Source organism: Pinus tabuliformis, chromosome X (assembly GCF_031772625.1).
Source record: "Pinus tabuliformis cultivar Carrire ecotype Pingquan chromosome X, CPIR1, whole genome shotgun sequence".
NCBI lineage: Eukaryota > Viridiplantae > Streptophyta > Pinopsida > Pinales > Pinaceae > Pinus > Pinus tabuliformis.
In genome coordinates this window covers 1,238,842,722-1,238,865,661 of record NC_142308.1, presented here as the reverse complement: position 1 = coordinate 1,238,865,661, position 22,940 = coordinate 1,238,842,722, and the positions used below count along the sequence as shown (strand labels likewise).

At 35.8% G+C, this 22,940-nt stretch overlaps 1 long non-coding RNA gene across 1 annotated transcript in view; it reads right to left on the bottom strand.

Annotated features, from left to right (window-relative positions):
• Positions 1–22,940, bottom strand: part of LOC149144443 (uncharacterized) — a 72,551-nt gene that overhangs the window by 9,793 nt on the left and 39,818 nt on the right. Inside the window, exon 3 of the long non-coding RNA XR_016264971.1 lies at positions 12,088–12,145. This is a non-coding gene — a long non-coding RNA (uncharacterized LOC149144443). The remainder of the gene's footprint in view (positions 1–12,087; positions 12,146–22,940) is intronic.

Below are 22,940 nucleotides of genomic sequence, written 5' to 3'. Positions count from 1 at the left end.
AACCTGGGTGGGGAAGATAATAGTCGTTCCACCCAACCACTTGAAATAACTCCAATTGACTAGTGTATTTATTTTATGAGATGAATAATTAAATCTAAATTAAATTTCCATTAAGAAAATAACAAGGAATTAATTTACCCAAGTTTCCAAAATAGATATTTTAACAAAAATGTTGTCTTCAATTGATCAACATGGTATACTAAAACCTAGTTATAACCTAAAAACCATCAAGGATAGCATTTCTGAGCTAGAGACTAATTGATGAATATTCTCCATGGGTGGAACAGGATAATTATATTTATTTGAGGCCTTATTGATATTTGTAAAAACACTAAAAATCTTGATTTCTCCATTTTTTCCTGATATGTACCATGTTGGACACCCATTAGGAATGTCGAACTAGAAAAATTGATTTTGCTTCCAACAAATATTTCAATACTTGTGTTATCTATTTATCTAATGTTGGATGCACTTTTCTTAATTTTCGCTAAACAATATTTACATACTTATTCAAGGGAATAACATTCTAGATTATTTATGTATCATATGTTTTAAGGTCACTATATTTCCATGCAAATATATCTTTATATTATTTGAAGAGACTAATGATTGCAATTTTTTTGTAGGCATGCATCTAGTACCTAAATAATGTTATGAGGATTTTTCTTGGTACTGATATTTGTTACCTCATACTACAGAGAGGAACTATTTGTTTTGTAATTTATAACTCCCTTGAATTTGTTTTGGAGATCATAAAATTTCTCCAAGCGAACCACAAACTATGGAATGGGATTCTTAGTTTTGGGTATGCTTTTGGAGTTAAAATATTAGCATCTTCATCATTACTTAAAAGTATCTTCCTAAGTCATAAATTCAATAATCTGATCATCATCTCAAATATTCTCCAATTTGTAATATTGTTTGGTATTTATGGCCAATGGATTAGTTCAATAGAAAAAAAATTCTAATGGAATTGATGTGGAAGCTACATTAGAAAGAAAATCAAGATGTAAATTTTGTGTTCGAGATATGAAAACCATGTTAAATGCATTAAAATAAGAAATTAGATATATTTAAAGATATAGGATCTTCTTCTCAAAGTAATAGGATTGCGAGATCGGGAAAAGATCAAACTTCGATTCCTGAAAGGAGATCATCGGGTAGCCCCTAGTTTTTGCAGAATCTGCCTAGTAAGTTACAATGTGGTTTGAGTTATTTCCTAGTATTCTAAGTGATGACAATCTTTCTCAATAGTTGTGAAATAAGTTGAAGGGCTTCATGAGAGATGAGGAGTTATCAAAGCACCCTATTTCCTCAAATTTACCATAGCTACATAGTATAACATGCAGATGCAACAAAGGGAGGACAAGGAGAGAGTTCTGCATTGATGCTAAAATTGATGGTATAAGATCAAAGATACTATGTTGGATTTGGGATTTGATGTTAATATTTTACCAAAAAAGACTTGGAAAGCACTGGGAAGGCATAAACTGGTGTTCTATCTGATTTAGTTGCGGATGGCTAGCTAATATTATATTTTTAATGTTGGCCACTTGGAAGATGTGGAAGCAGATGTTGTTGGTGTGAAGATTTATTTTGATTTTGAACTCATTGATATCATTGGGGATAAATATACCTATCCATATTTATTAGGAGTGGACTGGGCTTTCGAGAATTATCCCATCATTGATTTAAAAAGGGAAACTGTGAAATTTGAAGTGGATGGAGTTAGAGTCATTCAGCCTTTGGATCCTTATTAGGTTTCTAGATATACAAAGCCAATCGATGATGCAGAAGATACAAATGTACCAGTTGAGAACAGGGAATATGGAGGATTATATTAATCCTACAGCAGATGGGTTTCTCAGTTGGTGAAGATTTTAAAACACTAAAATAGGGTCAGAGGTTATGATGGAGGAATGGAAACATGGATATGATGAGTTATATTCTAGGAGATGTGCAACAATTCAATCACCTCGGTGGATTAGTACAAAGCTAAGACACCATCCTATCTTTGATAATCTTATTCATGTTGATGATTTTGTATGAGACATTGAATGTATTGTTGTGGAGGAGCAATGATTGGCCCTAATGGATGTTTCTCTTCAAGCTACTCCTACTCGGTGGTGGGCTGCTCACTACAACCATCTTTCATCACGAGGAATGGCAAATTCTACTCTGTTATGAAGATTTACTGAACCAGAAAAGGAAGTTTGTATTGTCTCCTTGTATCAAGTACATACTAGTCCCAAGAAACATATTAATGCTCGTAGTGCAGAATGAAAGAAGAACAAGTATGTGTTGAATTGTGGGTACACTACTTTATTCATACTCTAGGACCTATTCCTAAAGACTAGTATTTAAAGGAGGAGATGAAGAGACAGACTTCAAGTTGGGATGAGTTGATTTCTTAATTCTATGTTGATTTCAGTTTCTCCGATGAAGATTCTCATATTGCAAAGGCTTTGAAAGTTGTAAAATGGCTTTTATTTCCTATAGGGAAACCTATTGCATAATTATTTGATAAATCAGGTTGCGGAATTGTACCTAATTAAGGTTTTTAGAAGGTTTTTACTTGAGAGAAAATTGAGAGGGAACTCGATGATGAAGATTTAGAATGATTGAGACATCTCTCTTTCAAGGAATCTGAAGGAAAGCGCAGCATTAAGGATGACCCCCCATAGGATTCCCCATAGTTACAACACTTAAAGTTGTATAATTTCAATATTGACTCTGATGAGAAGCCTAATTTGGCCTCTATCGGATACTATTGGGATGAATAGACCACCAAAGAGATTTTCGATTTGCTTAAGGTGTATGAGGACCTATTTCCTGCATCAGTTTCAGAGTTGAAAGGTATTAAAGGAGATCTCGGGGAAATGAAGATTGTTCTGAAGGTTTATGCCCATCTAGTAAAGCATTGTCTGTGTCAATTAAATCCTAGAGTCAAAGAAAATGTCAAAATTGATATTGACAATATTTTAGCAGCTGAACTTATCTTCCTTATGGATGAGGCTGACAAGATCAGTCCTATGATCATTTAGGATAATAAGGACTCTTATGAGATTAGAGTCTGTGTTGATTATCGCAATCTAAATAATTCATGTGTGCTTGATCCATTTCTTACCCCTTTCATTAATGAATTGTTGGATAATGTTGCAAGTCGGGAAGCTTACTCATTTATATAAGGATTCTTAGGATATCATCAAGTCCACATCGTGGAAGAGGATAAGAAAAAAACTACTTTTAAAATGGGGTTCATATGCCTATCATGTGATGTCGTTCAGCCTTAAGTATGCACCTGTAGTCTTTTCCAAAATCGTTATCACAACCTTCCACGAGTATATACACAAGTTCTTGGAGGTCTATATGGATGATTGGACTATTTATAGTCTCTTGAAAAATCATTCAAGTTTGTTAAGGGTGATGTTTGATTGATGCAAACTGTTACATATTTCTCTCAACTTAAATAAGTGCATCTTTGTTATACCTTTTGGAAACTTATTGGGGCATATTGTTTGCAAGGTTGGTGTGTCATTCGACCCACCTAAGGTTGTGGTCATTCTAAACATGCCACTGCCAACAAGTGTTTGAAACAACTTAGATCCACTCTAAGGAACACATGGTATTATCATAGGTTCGTCCACAAATATGATTTGATTACTTCACCATTGGAGAAGCTCCTAAAGAATTTTGAGCATTTTATATGGACTCCTGAGTGTGATACTACCTTTACGACCCTGAATGAAAAGTTAGCCAGTGCTCCAATTCTAGTCTATCCTGACTGGAAAAAATAATTCCATGTTCATATTGATGTTTCCATCATTTCCCTTGGTGTTATCCTTGTTCAAATTGGAGAAGGAAATTTGGACCATCCCATATACTTTGCTAGTCGAAAACTTTCTATAACACAACTATACTATGACCGAGCATGAATGGTTAGCAATGGTATGCTCCCTTCAGAAGTTTCACCATTTTATTTTGGGTGGGAACTTCAAATTATTTACAGATCATTCAACCTTAATGTATTTAGTCAACAAGCCTATGTTGGAAGGGAGGATTTGTCGTTGGTTGTTGTTATTTCTGACATTTCATTTTGAGGTTGTTGTGAAGCCTGGATGAACCAATGTAGGACCAGATCATCTTTCCTGCTTGGAGTCACGAGAGTCTCGAGGTTCCATTGATGATCAAATTTTTGATCTAGACTTATTCAAAGTTGAGGCTTTTCTAGATTATCTCGAAGATATCACACTTTTCTTAACTATTGATACGTGTCTTGAAAACTATTCTGCAAACCAAAAGAGGCATCTGGTAGTGAGAGTATCCAATTATTACCTAATTGAAGGGTAATTATATAATTTGGGTCTTGATAGCATATTGCACAAATTTGTTTTTAATCATGACAGAGATGGCATTCTATGGGAGTGTCATAAAGCAACTGCCTACTAGGTACTACAAGTAGGGTTATTGTGGCCAACTTTTTTTAAAGGTGCCAAGGAGTTTGCTAAGACATGTGATGTTTATCAATGGGTTGGGTGACCTTCTCGGAAATATGAACTTCCACTTCATATATTCTATGTATTGCAGGCTTTCGAAAAATGGGTAGTTGAATTTATTGGACCCATCAATCCTCCTGCACGACATTCAAATGCCAGGTATATCATACTGCAACTAACTACTTAAAAAGATGGGAAAAATTAGCTCCTACAAAATATTGTATTGTTAATGTTGCAACAAGGTTTACATTTGAGAAAATTATCACCAAGTTTGGTTGCCCAAGAATCTTGACCAGTGATCAAGGAACTCACATCCTTAATGACACTATTGCAACCATAACGTGCGAATTCTTGATATAACATCATAAGATTAGTCTATATCATCCTCAAGATAATGGAATTGCAAAAGCATTCAACAAAATATTGGAAAAAATCCTTACTAAGGTATGCTCTACTAACAAGGATGATTGGGATGAAAGAATTCCCGCTACACTTTGGGCATATAGAACTATTACTAAAAGGTTGCACAAATACACTCCATTCCAACTGGTGTATGGAAGAGAAGTTATAGTCCCTACATAGTTTAGTATTTCTAACTTATATTTTGTGCAAGCTACAAAGATGATTGATGATGAATCTATTGTGGAAATACTTCAAGATTTATGGTAGCTCGATGAACAGAGGCTCTTAGAATATTTCCATCAAACTGTGGAGAAGAAAATACAAAAGGCTTGGCATGATCGACATATTAAGAACAAGTTTTTTTACATTGGAGATCAGGTTCTCTCTACTACAATAAGTACGTAAAGCATCCTACGAAGCTTCAAATGCATTGGTTGAGACCTTTTATAGTTGCATAAATCAAGGAGTTTGGAGCTATTAAACTTGCGCAAATTGATGGTACGCTTTGACCTAGATGGGTGAATCACACTCGCCTGAAGCCCTACTATGGTCCCTAACACTTTTATTATTTAACTTCTCCCTATATGGAAGTGTAGAGTAGGGTTTAGGTCAGAGTCAGTTAGTCTTTAGTTTTGGTCGCTTACTTTAGTTATGCTAGTCTCGTCTCTTTTTCTTGTTGTGTTATATCGCAACTCATTGTGGTTGAGGAGGTAGTGTTGATGTGTCACATATTTATTTGTGGTTTTATTATCATTTTTTAGTATTTATGTCAATTCATCCCTTTAGCCTTTAATATCCTACAAAGGTTTAGAGAAGTAGCTTATAGATTCACCCTACCTTGTGGATTGCTAGTGCACAATGTACTATGTGTCCCTTTACTAAACGAAGTGTCTATAATCCTTTTTATATTAGTGTCGTATGGAAATCTTTGCATGTTCTTATAAATGATGAAAGATCCACATAGCCTATATGCATGTTATCTGGAAAGGAAAAATAATTGAGGAACATAAGCATATAAATAATCAAGGGCTAGTCATAACACTATGAGCCCATGGATGCCATATGGGGAAAGAAAGAAGATATTAATACAAAGTCTCCTCCTTTATTTCAAACCCTCTGCTTGATAGAATTAAGGATGATGGACTTCCTAAGGGGATTTTTCTTATAGTCATGTCTAAATTTGGCCATAAACCACCTAACATACGAGTAGAGACATTGAAATCATGGCATATTGATTGTTTAACATATGTTTTATGATATTTCAACATTTATGTTATTTTATTATATCCACCATATTGTATAAGGTGGTGGTTAGGAGGGATCAAAGTGAATGTTAAACAACATAGTTTCACTTATTACATGTCTATGTAATTGTATTAATGAACCTACAGAGGTTCAAGTGCTTTCTCGTATTCCATGATCGATAGGAACCTTTGATGTGATTTTAGAACCTTAGGTTGAGGTAATTGTAAATAAATGAGTGATTTCTTTCTTTTTTTTAAATGGGTTATGGTAAAATTTTAAAGACCCAATAAATAAAAATTTGGAAAACAAAAATCCAAATGGAATTCTTATTGTTTATAAATTCAACATGGCTAATATCTTAAATGCTAGATATTTAGAACCATAACCTTCCTTTTGATGACATTCAAGAGTTAATTATATGATATTGTGAGTATCAAATATCATGGTTGGATAACTTAAAGTATTATGGTAAAATATCTAGTTTTATTGTGCGGACTTGGGCTAATGAACCTTAATATCTATGCCTAAATCTTGGGAACCATACAAAATGCTCCAACTTGGGGTAGCTAGAAGGATGAGGTGATTTATATCATGCAATAGCCACTCCATTTTCTTTATATGATTATCAAAGTTTTGGGGTTTGTCATTAATTATTTCAAACTATTTACCTTTTGAAAATATGTGGCATGTTTTGCATTTTCATGCACCTTTATTCTCTCACTAAGCATAGGAAAAACATCAACGGAGTTCAAGGATAGTCACAAGTTGTTGAAAATATATTGCACCATGTTCTACTCTAGAAGATTTAGCATACTTGTGAATGAAAGCACTAGAATAGGAACCCCCTACTTTAGCTCCAATTTAGGAGATTTTCAAAACATTATTTATGGCAAGTTGAGGGGTCAAATATATCTTAGAATAGAAACACACTATGTATGGGAGGCCAAGAACATTAAGGAGAATAAGCACCCTATCTTGGCAGAGGCTCGAGGCATGACAAGTGGAAAAGGAAAGATCTAATGGAGGAATGCTCTATCTTGGAACATTGTTTTGGTCAAAACAAATCACTTGATTATAAACATTATTCTTTAAGGGATCATTTTACCAGCTTAATCATTAATACCCCCCTTGTAAGATGGAGTTTTGGTGCAAAAGGGCTTCAAATGCATGATAAAGTGAATTTATGGGGCATTACACATAATTCAATACATATTCCACTTATTGGAAAGAATGTTTCCCCTTTGAGGAGAACTTCAAGGGGTAAGGAGACATTATTTAGTCCATTCTTACATATTTTGAGGCATATTTCACCTTTTGAGGTATTTGGGGTAAGGACACATTGTTTAAGGAATTTTCTACATATTTGGAGGAAATATATTTTCCCAAGCAGATGGCATATGACATTGTTCACCCTCAAACTAATTTTCTTTAAAAGGATCTCATGAAATAGAAATATGAAAAATGATAATATGGACTCATTTTTTCATTGAAAAGAAAAAAAAAGTGTCACATCAAGGAGGATTATGGGGCCTTCTAAAAGGAAATATTATTTATGAATTAGGGCTTAATTTGATACATAAAAATAAAGGATATGATTCATTTGGTATAGGCATGGTTGATTATTTGGGAAATCCCATCCAAGATTAGTTGAAGACCTATTGGGAGAGAAAATTCAAGGGTTATTTAATGTGGAGTTCCTCACGTTTTTATGCTTAGTTGGCTTGATTTGGCTTATAAAAAATTATGAAAATATTACTTGGGAAGGGTATATTTTCTCGAGGAAGAGGACAATAGGGTTAAACCCTCCATTTTTTGTTGTGAACTTCGGGTTATTAAAGGATATTTACTATTCTAATCTCTTAGTTAAGGTTGTTCACTCTATTTTTATGGTTTCCCTAGTTAGGGTTTGAAGGTTAAGGGTGGAATGTTCAAGCCTCTTCAATATTTTTGGTGAAATCACACTTGCATAATAATATATTGTTTCTATTTATTTATTTATCCCATGTGTTTCATGTACCCTGGAGATAGGTGACCGCTACATCCACATAATATTTGTACTAGGTAGATCCACCCAAACGGATCACTTTATGTTGGCTAAACCATGGAGCCTGACCTTGAGAGTGTCGAGAGAATTGAAAATGTGACCTCTCAATAACAAAGGTTATTTAACAATAGGGACTTGAACAATTGAGATAACCCTCAAGGATTTTTACTATGTGGTGCATAGTCCCCGAAGATTGGTGACCACTACGTCCACGGTATATTTGTACCGAGGATATCCACCCAAATGGATCACTTCCTACTGACTCAACCATGGATCCTGACACTGAGAGTGTCAATAGAATTGAACCCATGACCTCTCAATAGCAAAGGTTATTTAACGACAAAGATTCGACCAGTTGAGCTAACCCTTGGGGATATTGTTGGTTGTTGTTATATAAAGAAGTACTACTTATTTTATGGTTTCCTATGGGGTTATCCTTTGATAAATCATGGTTTCACATTATTACTTGGTTAATTTTTTGTACATGTTGTGAGGACCATATTTAGGAGACCCCTCATTTATTTTTGTTGCATATTGAATCAAATATATGTGATTGGTTAGAGCACATTTGTAACAACATAGTTGTGCCTCCTTCCATACAAGGTTAAACCATCATAAGTATTGATCTTGAATCTATTACCCATTGGATAGACATTGGTCTAGATAAACTATCATCTCTCATTTTCTAAAGAATATTATAAACACCTTTTCCCACATTTTCTCTCTTTATGCTAGAGGAAATATAACTTGAACTGAGAAGAAAATTTGTTGTGGTGATAGTGTGCAACCTTCCAAAGTGCCTCTAGGGTTGTATTTTTTTTGGGACTTCAAATATATTTGAGTGCAAGTCTAGGAGAAAAGAAATCATTATAATTTATAGGACAAAGTACAATTCTCGAGATTCAATGGATTGGCTACAATGACTTGATGAGGAAATTTCTTTAGATATTTTTTTCTCATACAATGACTCAATGAAGGAATTAAGCATTGTTCTTGTTACAAAAAAATATAGCAACCGAGTGCAAATCCTCACTTGGAGATCTATAGAATGTGCAGCACCTGATAGTGTCACAATTTTCACCTTAGTAGTTACTCCCTTTGTTAAGCCCTATATAAGCCCCATGCTAACCCAAAAACCCCTTATTAAGACCTATATATTGAGAAATTACTTTTCTATTGTTATATTGTTATGTAGGATAGAACCCCTCATGGTCTTTTTTTATTATAATTGTATCCTTTCTCTCCTATATATATACTAAGGAGACATAGTCTTAGGATAATCAAATATTATCTTGTTCATTGTATTTATTGTAAAAGGATATTTCTCCCTCGAATTCAACTGTAATTATTGGTTTTTATCATTTTTAAGGCACAAGGATCATAATATTTCGTATCAAATCTCTTGATCCTAGGGCTTTGCTTCTTCAAACAGGTCATTGTGGCATATTGAGAAGACATATTGGGAAGTATTTGGTTCATTTTTTAGATCTTGGCTCGCTATATTTTTATACATATGGTCCAAGGAAGTTAGGGTTTTTGAATGCTCCTAAATTCTATCTCAAATAGGTCAGTTCAAACTTTCGCTCTAACTTTTTTTTGTGAGGATTCAGGTCATGAAACTTGGCGAAATCATGGTGAATAGTTGGTCCAAGTTATAGTTCTTGATATGATATATTTTTATAGATATGCACCAAGGAAATTAGTGTTTTTGTATCCTCCATAATTTAGTCTCAAACAGGTCAGCTTAGCATTTGTGCTATAACTATTTTTTCTTTAAGGTTCCATAAAGTGAAACTTGGACTATATCAAGGATAAAGATTAAGGAATAGATGGTTCCATTTTTGTAATATTTTATTCTATAGTTTCAAATCTATATCCTATGGAATGTATGGTTTTTGAACAATCATGGAATACATTTTAAATGTGCCAACTTGGTATTTTTGCTATATCTTCTTGTTTGGAAATTTTGGGACTGTGAAATCTTCAGGAATTTAAGGGACATATATAAGTACCTCAAGGACAAGTTCCGTAATTATATGTCAAGAATTTTACATTTGGCACGCTGTAGAAGGTTGCTCGTGGGAAGAGGCCAAAAAATCAACTAGCTTTTGGAAAGTTGCTATAACTTTCAGTTGAAACATCAAATTAATTTCACACCTATGGAATTGCAGAAATTACATATCATAGTATTATAAAACAAATTTTCAGATTCAAAATTCCTGAAATCTCAGAGATATATCAATAAATCTTCATCCATTCTGATATTTTCCAAATTAAGGTACATAGATTACTAATGACCTAACTATTCATTAGAAGATCCCCTTTTTGTTGCAATAAAGAGAAGGGGTTTTATTATTTTCTAACATGCCTCCAAGGAAAGTTACTACAATAATTAAATACACTGAAGTCCCATCCTTGACTCATGAAGAAAGTGAATACTTAGAATTTAGGTTATCTCAATTAGAGAAGAAAGTTAATGAAATGGATGGTAGCATGTTGAAAAAGGTGGATTTCTCAGGTTCTCAATTAAATCTTAAAAGACAAATTGAAAAGAAGATGAACTAAAATAAGGAAGAAATACAAAAATCCATGATCTCCATGGAAAATCTTCTCTTGGAGAGGCTTCCTAAAAGGAATGTGGAGATCCAAGGAAATTGTGAACATAAGGGGAAGCATGTTGTTAAGAATCAATCTCATATGACGAGTATGCTATCAGAATTGGAGAGGAAAAAAATTGAATCACAACGCCATAATCATAAATTTTCAATCCAAGATCCACATCATTAGGGCTTCAAGTCGGCATCAAGGAAATACTACATTCTGAAGTTTGATATGAGGAAATTTGATGGTAATTATCTTGTAATATGGATATTTCAAATGGAACAATAATTTGATATACACCAAGTGGCATCCTTACAAAAGGTAAATATTACATCAATTTTTTAGAGCTACACCAACATGTATGGTATCAATGACTTTGTGAAAAAAAAAGGATTATATTAAATATTGGTCCATTTTCATAGAGGAATTGATAGTACATTATGGGGATATTAAGAGTAACACATTCTTTATTCAATTGGTAAATATTCAACAAAAGGGTCCAATTACATAGCACATTTAACAATTCCAAAAGTTGAGTCTCGAGATAAAGAATATTTCAGAGGATAAATTTTTAGACCTATTTATGGGAACTTTAAAGGAAAACATCCAACATGAGGTGTGTCTCTTTGAACCTAAATCTCTAGATCATGTTTTTAGTTTGGTAAGGAAAGTTGAAAGTAAAAATATGGCCACTAGAAAATTGGTCACTAATAACTATAAAGAAAATCATGCTCCCTTTCCAAAAGTGGCATGGTTGACTCTTTATAAAATGTATGAAAGAAGAGAAAAGGGACTATGTTTCAACTATGACAACAAGTATAGTAAAGGGCATAAATGCAGTGAGAATAAATTATTCTACATAAACTATGAATATGAAGAAGATCAATAAGTGGAAACTTCACAAGGTATAGAGCTAGAAGAAACTAATCCAACAATATCTTCTCATGCATGCATGGCATCAATACTCCACAAACCTATAGATAGAAGAATATGTCAAAAAACAAAGGGTAATAGTATTGATTGATTTAGGTAGTACCCATAACTTCATCAATTACAAATTGGAAAAACTTCTTAATTTATTTGTATATCCAAGAAAAGAATTTCAAGTGATGATTGCAGAAGGAGGTACCATAAATTGTTCAAGGAAGTGCAAAGATACTAAGCTAAATATGGGTGTTATACGGAATTTATACCTACGGATAAGTATATCTTCCCTAAGTAGGTAATTACACTTAGAACAATTGAAGTAAAGATGTTTAACCTTTTCCTACAATAAACAGATAAGATAAAAGAACCTACTTGTGATCCTTCTCTTCTTTTGATCTCCTATGAGTTGCTCCCGTCGCTCCCGCTCAAACTAAATTTGCTCAATTGGTACATGCCAACATAAACAGAAGACGAAAAAAATCAAAGCATATGATCTATTTATTGTAAACAAATGGAATTGACAACATTTGAACATACATTCATCATAGATATAGACAAAAGTATTGGAAGAGGAACAAACAACTTTATTGATTGATAGAAGGAGAAGTTACACCCAATGTGGTTCGATCTCGTTTCACTCATCCAGATTAGTCCAAGCCCTCATCACACCAATAGAAACATCAATCCAGCAGCATAACATTACTTTACAATGATTTCAAGTCTCTAAACCAACAATATTTCTCTATAATATCCAAGCTCCTTTGGCTCTATGATGGGAGGCCAATATATAAATGAATGTAAGTGGTTTTGTCATTAATATGGCATTGAACGGTTTTCCATAATTGGATGATTAGTTTCCATGTTCAAAGGGATGAGAGGATAGAGGATTAGATGATCCAAGGCTATCCTAAGTCAAGCTCATATTGATAGGATAAGAGTTGGGTTCCTTCTGGAAGGCTCTAGAAAGGAGGAATATACTCAGGATCCAATGAAAATTTCGAGGATTCTCGCCCAACATAGGCTTGATTGGGCTTAGGTGCTCTGCAACGCAGTGTTGAATGGGGCTACCTGCTCTGCAGATAACTTACCCCTAAACAGATGTGTGCTGGTGACCCAAGGAAGCACTTCAACAAGGTTTGAAGTTAGAAAACTCTCATGGATGAAAGCACTCAATTAGGTGGCATGTCTAGGGCATGTGGCAACTGAATTAGGGTTTGATAGACCCTATTTACACTGATCTAATTTTTGGGAGTGATGTGCCCAAATAGACCTATAAAAGTTGTCCCCTAAAGCATGAAGTCAAAAATGATAATGTTGAGTGATATGCTTTATGATGTGATGAGGAGGATCTAAAGCAGACAGTGACTTGCATCGATTACAATACATAATATCATGATATCTTTGAATTTTTCATGAATTTCTGAGGGAAGGTATACCCATGCTCAGCATATAAACTTTTCATTACATTTACATAAATCAGATAGTCTTCTACAGATATAGATCCATGATAAGATGATTGTCTGTGTAAAGCCATTGTACAGATGATATAGTACTCTCCTGAAATAGCAGCCCGGATGGATGAAACTAGACCCGGGGTCCTCTATCTCATCCAATCGTTTGCTCAAGTACGAGTCTAACCATGTGAAAATGTGATCTAAAGTCGAACATGGGAAGAAACCATCTGATTACCATCCAATGATGTAAGCTATTAATAGACGTGAGAGAAATCACAAATAATGATAATGATTCTCAAGGTACTACAGTACATTTTGCATGGTGTGAATGGACGTTTTGATGTCAAACACCATAAAAATTCTTTCGGTCGAAGGCCTGTGATGTCAACCTGTCATCGGAAGCGAGAAACTTTTCATTGATGTATGCAAGCCTCATGGTACTGGAAGGGTGTTTCTAAGTCAACTTCCTGGATAATGTGTTGATTTCGATAAGAAGCGACTCGTCGCAGGAGGGCCTTGATGTATCCCCCATCAACGACATGAAATGAGTGTAATGATTTTGAAGACATAATGTGACTGATGACACAATGCTTAGGAATGGCGATCATGAAAATGAAGGTTTATGAGTATTGCAAAGGATGAATTTTACTGAGTGACTTCTCTTGAACATGTCGGCGACACTGAATGAATTGGCAACATTGACCCAAAACCAAAGTGATGGATGATGTGATAAACCATATGTATGATAACCATTAAGCAGATAACCCAACCCAAATAGTCATATAGATGAAGTGAAAGTGTCATGTTCAAGAGCGACTTGCTACCATAAAGTGATTTATCCCTTTTCCCATTTTCCCCAGTCATTGTTGATCAGTACCTCTTTATTTTTTAACAAACTTGAGGAGGATAACATATTCTTGATGTATAATTCTACCCTTCGGGTGAATCCATCACTATGTGATGTTTTAATGAGTCTAGCGAAGGTGAAACTCGTTCTTGTCATGATGGACAAGTTTGTCGCTATTTGATGCTTTAATGAGTTTAACGACAATGAGAACTCAGTGATTTTCAAGTTTAGAGAGTTTGAAAAGGGGCAAAAAGAAAACTCCACAAGTTCTTTTTCATAAATTTGTCTCTCAAGTCTGAAAAATGTAAAATAATAGAAGAGAGAACCTATTGACCATGTTTGATCAACGTATTCCTTTTTTGTAAGTAATATATCTCAGTCCAGAAAAGGGTTAAACTTATACTGAGTAGATGCCATTTCCAATCCATTTACGAGATGAAAAGGACAAGCACCCGACAATCTTTTCATATTTTGAGAGTCTGAAAAGAGCTGAAAGAGGACTCTAGGAGGGTTCCTTTTTCGATGTTTAACAGAGCTCGAAAAAGAGATAAAAGTATGCTCTGTGGTCAAAAGTACATTTTACGATCATGCATGTCAAATTCACTATGTTAGTTGTAAACCTGCTCAAAGAACCACCAAACGGATTAAACATACTTGTTTCATTGGTAAAAATAGGTAAAAACAATAGTTTATTCATTTAATGAACATGAAATAACCATAAAACAAGAATTTACCAAGTCATTTTACCATTTGACATTTACCATTCAGTTTTGTGCTCTGAACCAGTTTTTTACCTCAAACTTCAGTAGTTGATTGCGGGAGATTCTGTGGATCATTCTTCATTCCATTAGGATCGGGTAGAAGATCTACCTCTTCTTTTTCATTTAAGGTCATTTTTTTTAATTAAAGGCAAAAAATTTATGGTTTTGGGGTCCCTAGGGTAAATATATCACGCCCTAGGATCAGCGCACCCTTATGCATCGAAAACTGCATTGTAGAGCAATCAAACAGAAGGGAAACTGCTTTGCATCACACTCTCAAAAGATCAGGGGTGCGTTGGGCACAGTTTAGAAAATTGATTCATCATTTCTACCCAAAATCTCTTCAATTTTTTGCATGAAATGGATCCTAACTAAGCATATGTTGTGATTTCAGACTTTGATCGGATCAGAATGGCTATCACATGGCATGAAAGAGAACATGAAGAATGAGATATGGTTTCCCTAAATGATCCTGGTACTATTGAGGCCTTCAAAGATTGTGGGTTACTCAAATATTTCAGGTTATCCAGGATGAGGCAAAAGTTAGAACTATTGCAATTCTTGGTTCATTCATAGGATCCAGCAGAACATGTTTTTTGCATAGGGGACAAAGCGCTTCCTATATTGATCGATGATATTTACATTATCACAAGATTGTTGAGATGTGGTGCCCCCATTTCTCTTTCAGGTTCTGCCCGTGGGGGTGAATCAGTGAGGGACTACATTCGACAATTTTGTCAGCCAGGTACACAGCCTAGCAAAGATGGAAAGATAAACATCAAGGATGTTCGTGATATGCCCTTGCGAACAATCCTATTTACTATCAAAAAGTTGGTGGATAGCGTGACACTTCATGTCGCAAATAGATTATACATGCAGTATGCGCTCGAGTGTCTCAAGCCAACTATGTTTAACTGGTGTGAGGCAGTATTCTCTTTGATGAAAGAGTAGCTGACTAAAGTAAAAAGCAATAAGCCGAAAAATTTCAGCTATGGATCGATCTTGATCGCTTTTACTTTGGAGAGAATTCCATTGATGCAACCTCAGCATGTGACACTGATTTTAGTTGGTCCTAGAGATCCACAAATGCAGAGATGGGTAGAGTTGATGGCTAGACATGTTGGTCAGTCATCAATCTCATTTTCTACCGCATTCTTCAGTTTTCTCCGTCGACAACATATTGTCATAGAGGAGCATCCATATGCAGGGATGGATTTCCATAGAGATCCAGATTTAAGATTACCAATGGGTGCTCAATGGGGTGCTATAAGTAAATTGTTTTGACCATGTATTTTTTATTTTTTGAATTTTTACATGTTTTTGTGTTTTTTGATGTTTCCAAGACTAAACTAAAAATGTTCTCATGTATACAGATGTTGGCACTGTTCGACCAATGGGTCATCAACAGGAGGCAAGTGAACCAGCGGGGAGAAATTTCATAAGAGGATTTCTCCAGGATTTAGATCTAATCGAGACACTGGAAGAGTTGTAGCATCATATAGAGGGGTTAACCCTCGGTATACCAGATGTTCGGATCGAGGAGTTACTGATGAGACTACAACACCATAATATTGGTGTACCTAGCTGTTGGATGAGGTTATTGCGCATGATAGCTCAGGCAATGACATGTTATCATGAGCATCGTTAGATCTACTTAGGATGATTTATTGTATGCATTTTGAGGTTTTGAAGTAAGATGACCAACATGTCTTGGACACAAATTTTTGTAAAAACTTTGAACATCTATCTATTTTACTTTCAGTGTTTTTGTATGGTTATGTGTAATCCTATTCAACTGTTGATGTGAATTGAAAATTTACTCTTTACATATGTCGTAAATGTATGTTTAACACATAATTTTCTAAAGAATCAATCAATGTGTTAAAGTTTATGGAAATGTGTTGATATTGAATGTAATCAAAATCCCTTTCCAAGAGACAAACTCTAAGGAATATATGATGAATAGTTGGATTTCGGATGGTATAAACATTTGTAAGTTGTAGTACAACAAGTTGTGAGTCTAGCCTAATGATGATTCGGTGAATGCCAAGTGAAAACTCACTAACTCGCCACTTGGAGTGAATATGGCCCGTGCTGCAGAGGATAGGTTTTGTGTACTATGACTAGCACCATCGACATAACCAACAAATGGTTCCAAAGGTTCTGACATTTGCAACAAATATAAAGCGGATTACTAACCACATAAAAACTCTATAAGTCACATTGTGACACACACATGCAATAAAAGCATATATACAATGTTTTTACTACGCACAATCAAGCATAGTAACATTTAAGATACAGCACATTTCAGGGCTATGACAATGGAATTCCATCATAATCAACCAACTCGTAAGCACCTTTTGCCAAAACATGCTTGACAATGTAGGGGCCCATCCATAGTGGTTCAAATTTTCATGTTCCTAATTTATCGACTTCTTGATCATAAAGCAAGACCAGGTCTCCTTCTGAGAATATGTGAGGCTTGACATTGTGGTCATATTGCGCCTTAATTCGTTTCTTATGTGCTTCGTTGGCCAATGCGACTTCACGACGTGTTTCATCTAGATGGATGAGTTCTAAGAAACGTGCTTCCTCATCAGAAGTGTCAGGTAACAAGTCAATTGCGAGTTTTAGTGATGAAATCTCACATTGTATTGGCAAGATTGCCTCAAGACCATACACCAATTGGAAAGGTGTGAATCCAATTGTGTTTCTTACTGAGGTTCGGTAAGCCCACAAAGTTGAGTACAGGATCAAATGCTAGTTTCGTTTGTGAACTCCTATCATTCGTTGAAGCATTCGCTTAAGGACTTTGTTGATGGCTTCAACTTGTCCATTAGCCTGTGGATAATAAGGAGTAGAACTATCATGTGAGAGTCCTAACTTGGTAGTTAATTCAGTCATCATGTGATTGCGAAAATGTGAACCATGATCTGTAACTATAGCTTGTGGTACACCAAACCGTGCAACCACATGGTTGAAGAAAAAAAGTGCAGTTGTCTCACCACTATTGTTTAATGTAGGCATCGCCTCGACCCATTTCGTAAAATAGTCAACAACGACAATAATATACCCATGTCCCACGGCCGAGTGAGGGTTACATGTCATGAATCAATGTTCCATTTTGCAAATGGTCCAACAGCGACGATAGGATGTAGTGGTGCAGGTGGTAGTCAAGTTTTACGATCAAAATCTGGCATGCATGACAACTTCTGACAATAGTAATGTAATCGTTAAATATGGTAGGCTAGAAGTAACTAGCACGGAGAATTTTCTGTGTGGTAGCATAACTAGATAAATGTCCACCACAAGCACCAGAATGGAAATCATTTAGAACTTTCTCGGCTTCCTCATGTGTGAGGCACCTACAAAAAATTGTATCGATACCGCAACAGTAAAGGGTATCACCAATGATCAGATAATCTTTGGCTTGATATCTAATACATTGATGTTGTGAGCGATAGGTATCAGACCGGAAAGTTTGTGTTTGGAGATAGATCAATATATCTCCATACCAAGGGTCAGATGACGAGATCAGAAACAGAGACTCATCTAGAATTGATGGTTCCATTGTTGAGTTGATGGTGGTAGAGGGAAGGTCACAAAGAAGCTCGACAAAAACTAGAGATTTCTTTGATTTGGATTTGATGAATTCCAAATCAAATTCCTGCAAAATGACGATCAATTTTGAATATCCCCCCCCCCCCCCCCCCGCAGTTGACGTGACAAGATGTATGTCATAGGGTTGCAATCCGAAATGACAATGGTCTTTCGGAGCAGGATATAATGGCGAAATCTTTGTACAGCTTGAACAGAAGCCAAAGCTAGATTCTCCACATAAGAATACTTAACTTCCGTATCATTGAGATTACAACTCAAATAATAGATTGGATGTTCAATCCCATCTTCTTCTTGGACTAAAACCATAGCAATGGTTGTATCTACAGCGGCGAGATATAGGAAATAGTCGTTCTGATAATTAGGGGAATACATTAATGATGCTCGGATCAAGGTATCTTTGAGAGCATCAAAGGAAGCTTGTGCAACCTAGTCCCAATGGAAGGGAATTCCCTTTTTCAAAAGATGAGTAAATCCTTTAGCCATTTCGGCATAGTTGGGAATGAATCTCCTTAGAAAGTTAGCCTTCCCTTGGAGTCTCTATAACTAAAGTAAATTGGAAGGTGGAGGCAAATCAAGAATTTCCTTAACCTTCAAGGGATCGAGTCAAATTCGTTCTTTGGACACTATGAAACCAAGCAAACAACCAAAACCAACACAAAACACACATTTATGTGGATTGAGTCGAATTTTGTAGTGTCAGCACCGTAAAAATATGGCTCTCAAATGTTGCGAGTGATCAGCCTATTTCTGTGAATGAGCAAGTTTGTCATCTAGATAGGGTTGAATGATGTGTTTGATGTCATGGAAGGCATAATTCATTGCCCTCTGAAAAGTTTCCCCAACGTTCTTCAAACCAAAAGGGAGTTTCCTATATGTGAATGTGCCCCAGGGACAAATAAAGGTAGTTTTAGATTGGTCTTCTGGGTGGATATTGATCTGATTATAGCCGGAAAAGCCATCCATAAATGAAAATATTTCACATCCAACACATTCATTAATTATCTAGTCGATAAAGGGAGTGGGATAGTTGTCTTTTGGAAAAGCACGATTAACATCCCTATAATCAACACACACTCGTATTGTTCCTTGTTTCTTCATGACGTGAACAATATTGGAAACCCAATCGGTAAGAGGAATGGGGTATATGAAACCAGCATGCAAAAGTTTTTCAACTTCTGTTTTTATGGCAGTAGCCTTCTTCAGATGAACAGGATGGAGAAACTGTTGTGCCAGCTTGAAATCATGATACATTTTAATCTTGTGTTCAACCATACTAAAATCAATACATGGCATTTCCTTATATGACTAAGAAAATATATCGCGGAATTCACGAAAAAGAGCACGGTAAGTTTCAAGTTCCAATGGAGAACAAGATTTGCCAACAAGGATGCTTTCTACAATTTCGGGTTTGGTTGAAATATCGATAGAAATGGTTTCTTCGATATTCGATAAGTTTCGTTTGGAATTTACTGTGTCTATAAATAAAGAATTTGAAAGGAAATCAACGATTGAAGGGCGATTTAGTTCATTTGGAATATCTTCTATGTGATCTGGAATATGGGATCGATGATGATAATCTACCCATGGTTCTTTTTCTATCATCATTGATTGGATGATTCCTTCATCAGTAGAAAATGTACATGACAAAGGATTAGAGGAAGTACCGTATTCTAACGAAGGATCAACCCATACAATCGGTGATGATGGATTTGGATTTGCTGTGCAGGCCAAAAATATTGATTACTATGCAAACTCAATTGGGCTTAGTAGCATGGTTTCATTACGCATATCAACTTCAGAATTATTGGAAATCTTCCATGAGTTAGATGAAGTGGAAGATATCATGTTACAGGTCTCAACTTTTGCAACTTTCGTTGTTTGTGATGGTGACAATAGTGAAAAGGTGCCCATTAGGGAAGAATCTTTAAAGAGACCTACTCCAATGTTCTGAAGAGATAACGGAGGTCCGTGAACTAACGGAACACTTCCAGTTTCCTACGAACTAGAGGCGAAGAAAGCGAGTTGATCAAATACTGTGATTTCGCCTTTATGAGGGAAAGCGATCATATGAAAGTATGTCAAAACCATAGCAGCCATAGCGTAAACCCACAATCTCTCTAGTAAAATATTGTAGTCAAGGGGTCCGTCAACGACCTCAACTTCAATAGTTACAGTTTTTCCCCCTAGTTCTATCTGCGAGTTACTTAAAATTCCACAAGGTGTATAAGTGCGATCATCAAAAGCTTTGAACATCATAGGTGATCGTGACAAAGGTGGTGAGCCAAGTGTTTTCCAATAATTCATTGACATGATACAAGTAGATGAACCTTCATCAACAATGGTTTGGTGAATGAGGTGATTCAAAGCATTTACTTGGATCAAGAATGCTAACTGTGCTGGTAATTATGGCATATAACCCGCATGGTTAAAAACTACGAGATTGGAATCCGTTGGATCAATTCCACCAATTGTTGACAATAAAGCATGCTTTTGGGAGGGAAAATTTTGAAGCACCTCAAGCGTCGACATAGTAGAAGGTGATTGAGCCAAATCTTCTATTATGTTATCAATTTTCATTGCTCGAGCTCGATGGTTGAATGTAGATTTATGAACAACTCCCTTAGGCGGTTTTATTGTTAACTTTGGTGCAACGGGTGGTGGAATGGAGTCAGACGAAGCCAAAGTCGAAGTATTGAGTTGATCTATAGCCTAGTTATTCGACGACGACAGTGGATTACCATAATCTTTACGTCGTGTAGTCACCAAAGCATCAGTCTTAGGCTTAGTGGCAGATAGCTTAAGCACTTGTGAAGTGGAAGCATGATCTATAGTAACCAAATGAGTCTCTAGGTTTGGAAAAGGGTCTGTCAACACAACAGATGTACTATAAGTCTTAAGAAGTTTTGAGACTTTAGAGAGGTGAGGACAGTCTCACGTAAAGTGCTCCTCATTACAGCTTAAACATGGGTAATGAGGTTTCATAGTCGGAGAAGAGGAATCAGATGATTTCTCTTGAGGGGCAGAATTTTGTTTCTTTTTGGTTTTCACCTTTTTCTTACTTCCAGGTTTCTTTTCATTTTTACCTTTGTCAGATGACACGGAATTTATTTCAGAAGCAAGTGTATTATCAAGTGTATTAGAGGTTTGATTTGAAATAGCAAGTGTTTGACAAGATGGTCTACTTATTGTTTGAGTGCTTGAAGAACCTATCACAGCATCATCGGCATGAGAGTCCTTACTGGATGGAGGTGGTGGAACAATAAAATTTGGTCTAGGTGCATTTGGAATCTTATCATAGAGTGTGCCAGACTGGGTGTAAATCAAGTTTAAGTATTGGGCACAAGCAATTACTTGCTCTTCAGTAACAACTCTTCCTTTATCCACATCCTCGGTGATAGATGGCAACAAGGATTTAATAAACCACTCGACTAAAAGCTGATCAGGAACAAAAGTTTTGACCATTCGATGACGATGACGCCACTCATGAATATGATCAGAAATGTGAGTAGCAGTGGTCTGTTTAAAGTTGGTCAACAATTCTATTCCAGTTTCATATCTGACGGGTAAATGGAAATGGGTTAAAAATGTAGTGGCTAAGGTTGTGAAGTTGTCAAATGAATCTCGTGGTAAATCAATATACCACTTTGCAGCCAGACCAGTGAGTGTTCGCCGGAAAAGATGTAGTCTTACTGAATCATCATTTAGGGAGTTGGATGAACACCATAAATGAAAAGTCATAACATGATTGGATGGATCTTTTCCAAGGTTTCCATTGAACTTAGGAATATCATAAGGCAATTTGTGTGGAATCATCGGCCACCAAGCTGAATAAAGAATGGGATCATTGGTAAGTCGATATAAATCCAGTAATTCAAGTGTTGCGACAAAAGGCAAATATTGGTTTAGGTCAGGTTGAGCATAAGCAGGGTAAGTTGGAATTGCCTGGACAATAGGCCTTTGCATACCAGCATAAGGAATCTGGTGTTGGTAACTTTGATATGGGTAGGTTTGTTGAGCATATCCATTATAAGGTTCTTGTTGGGAACCAGGATATATTTGTTGTTAACCAAAACCAGCATAGGCTTGTTGACTAGAACCTGGGTAAGCTTGTTATTGACCAAACCTAGCATAGGCTTATTGACCAAGTCTAGGATAAGTTTGGTATTGTTGGAATTGTTTTTGTTGGTATTGTGGCTGCCACGATTATTGCCCACCAGTATAAGTTTGACTAGGTTATGGATAAATTGGACTAGTATAAGTCTAATTCATCCCAGTTAATGGTAAACTAGCCTGAGGTTGTTGGATTCCAGACACAAATGGTTGTTGTAAAATGGCTTGAGAAGACTAAGTCTATAGACCTGAAACTTGAGGGTAAGAGCTTGAAGGATCAGCTTGCAAATGTTGAGATACAATCAACCGAGTTTGTGACTATGGTAAAGTCGTAATGACAGGCGTAGTAGGTATGGATGAAACAAGTTGTATTGGTTGTGATGGATACAAAAGCCTTGGTTGAACAGGAATTGTAGGCTACCATTGACA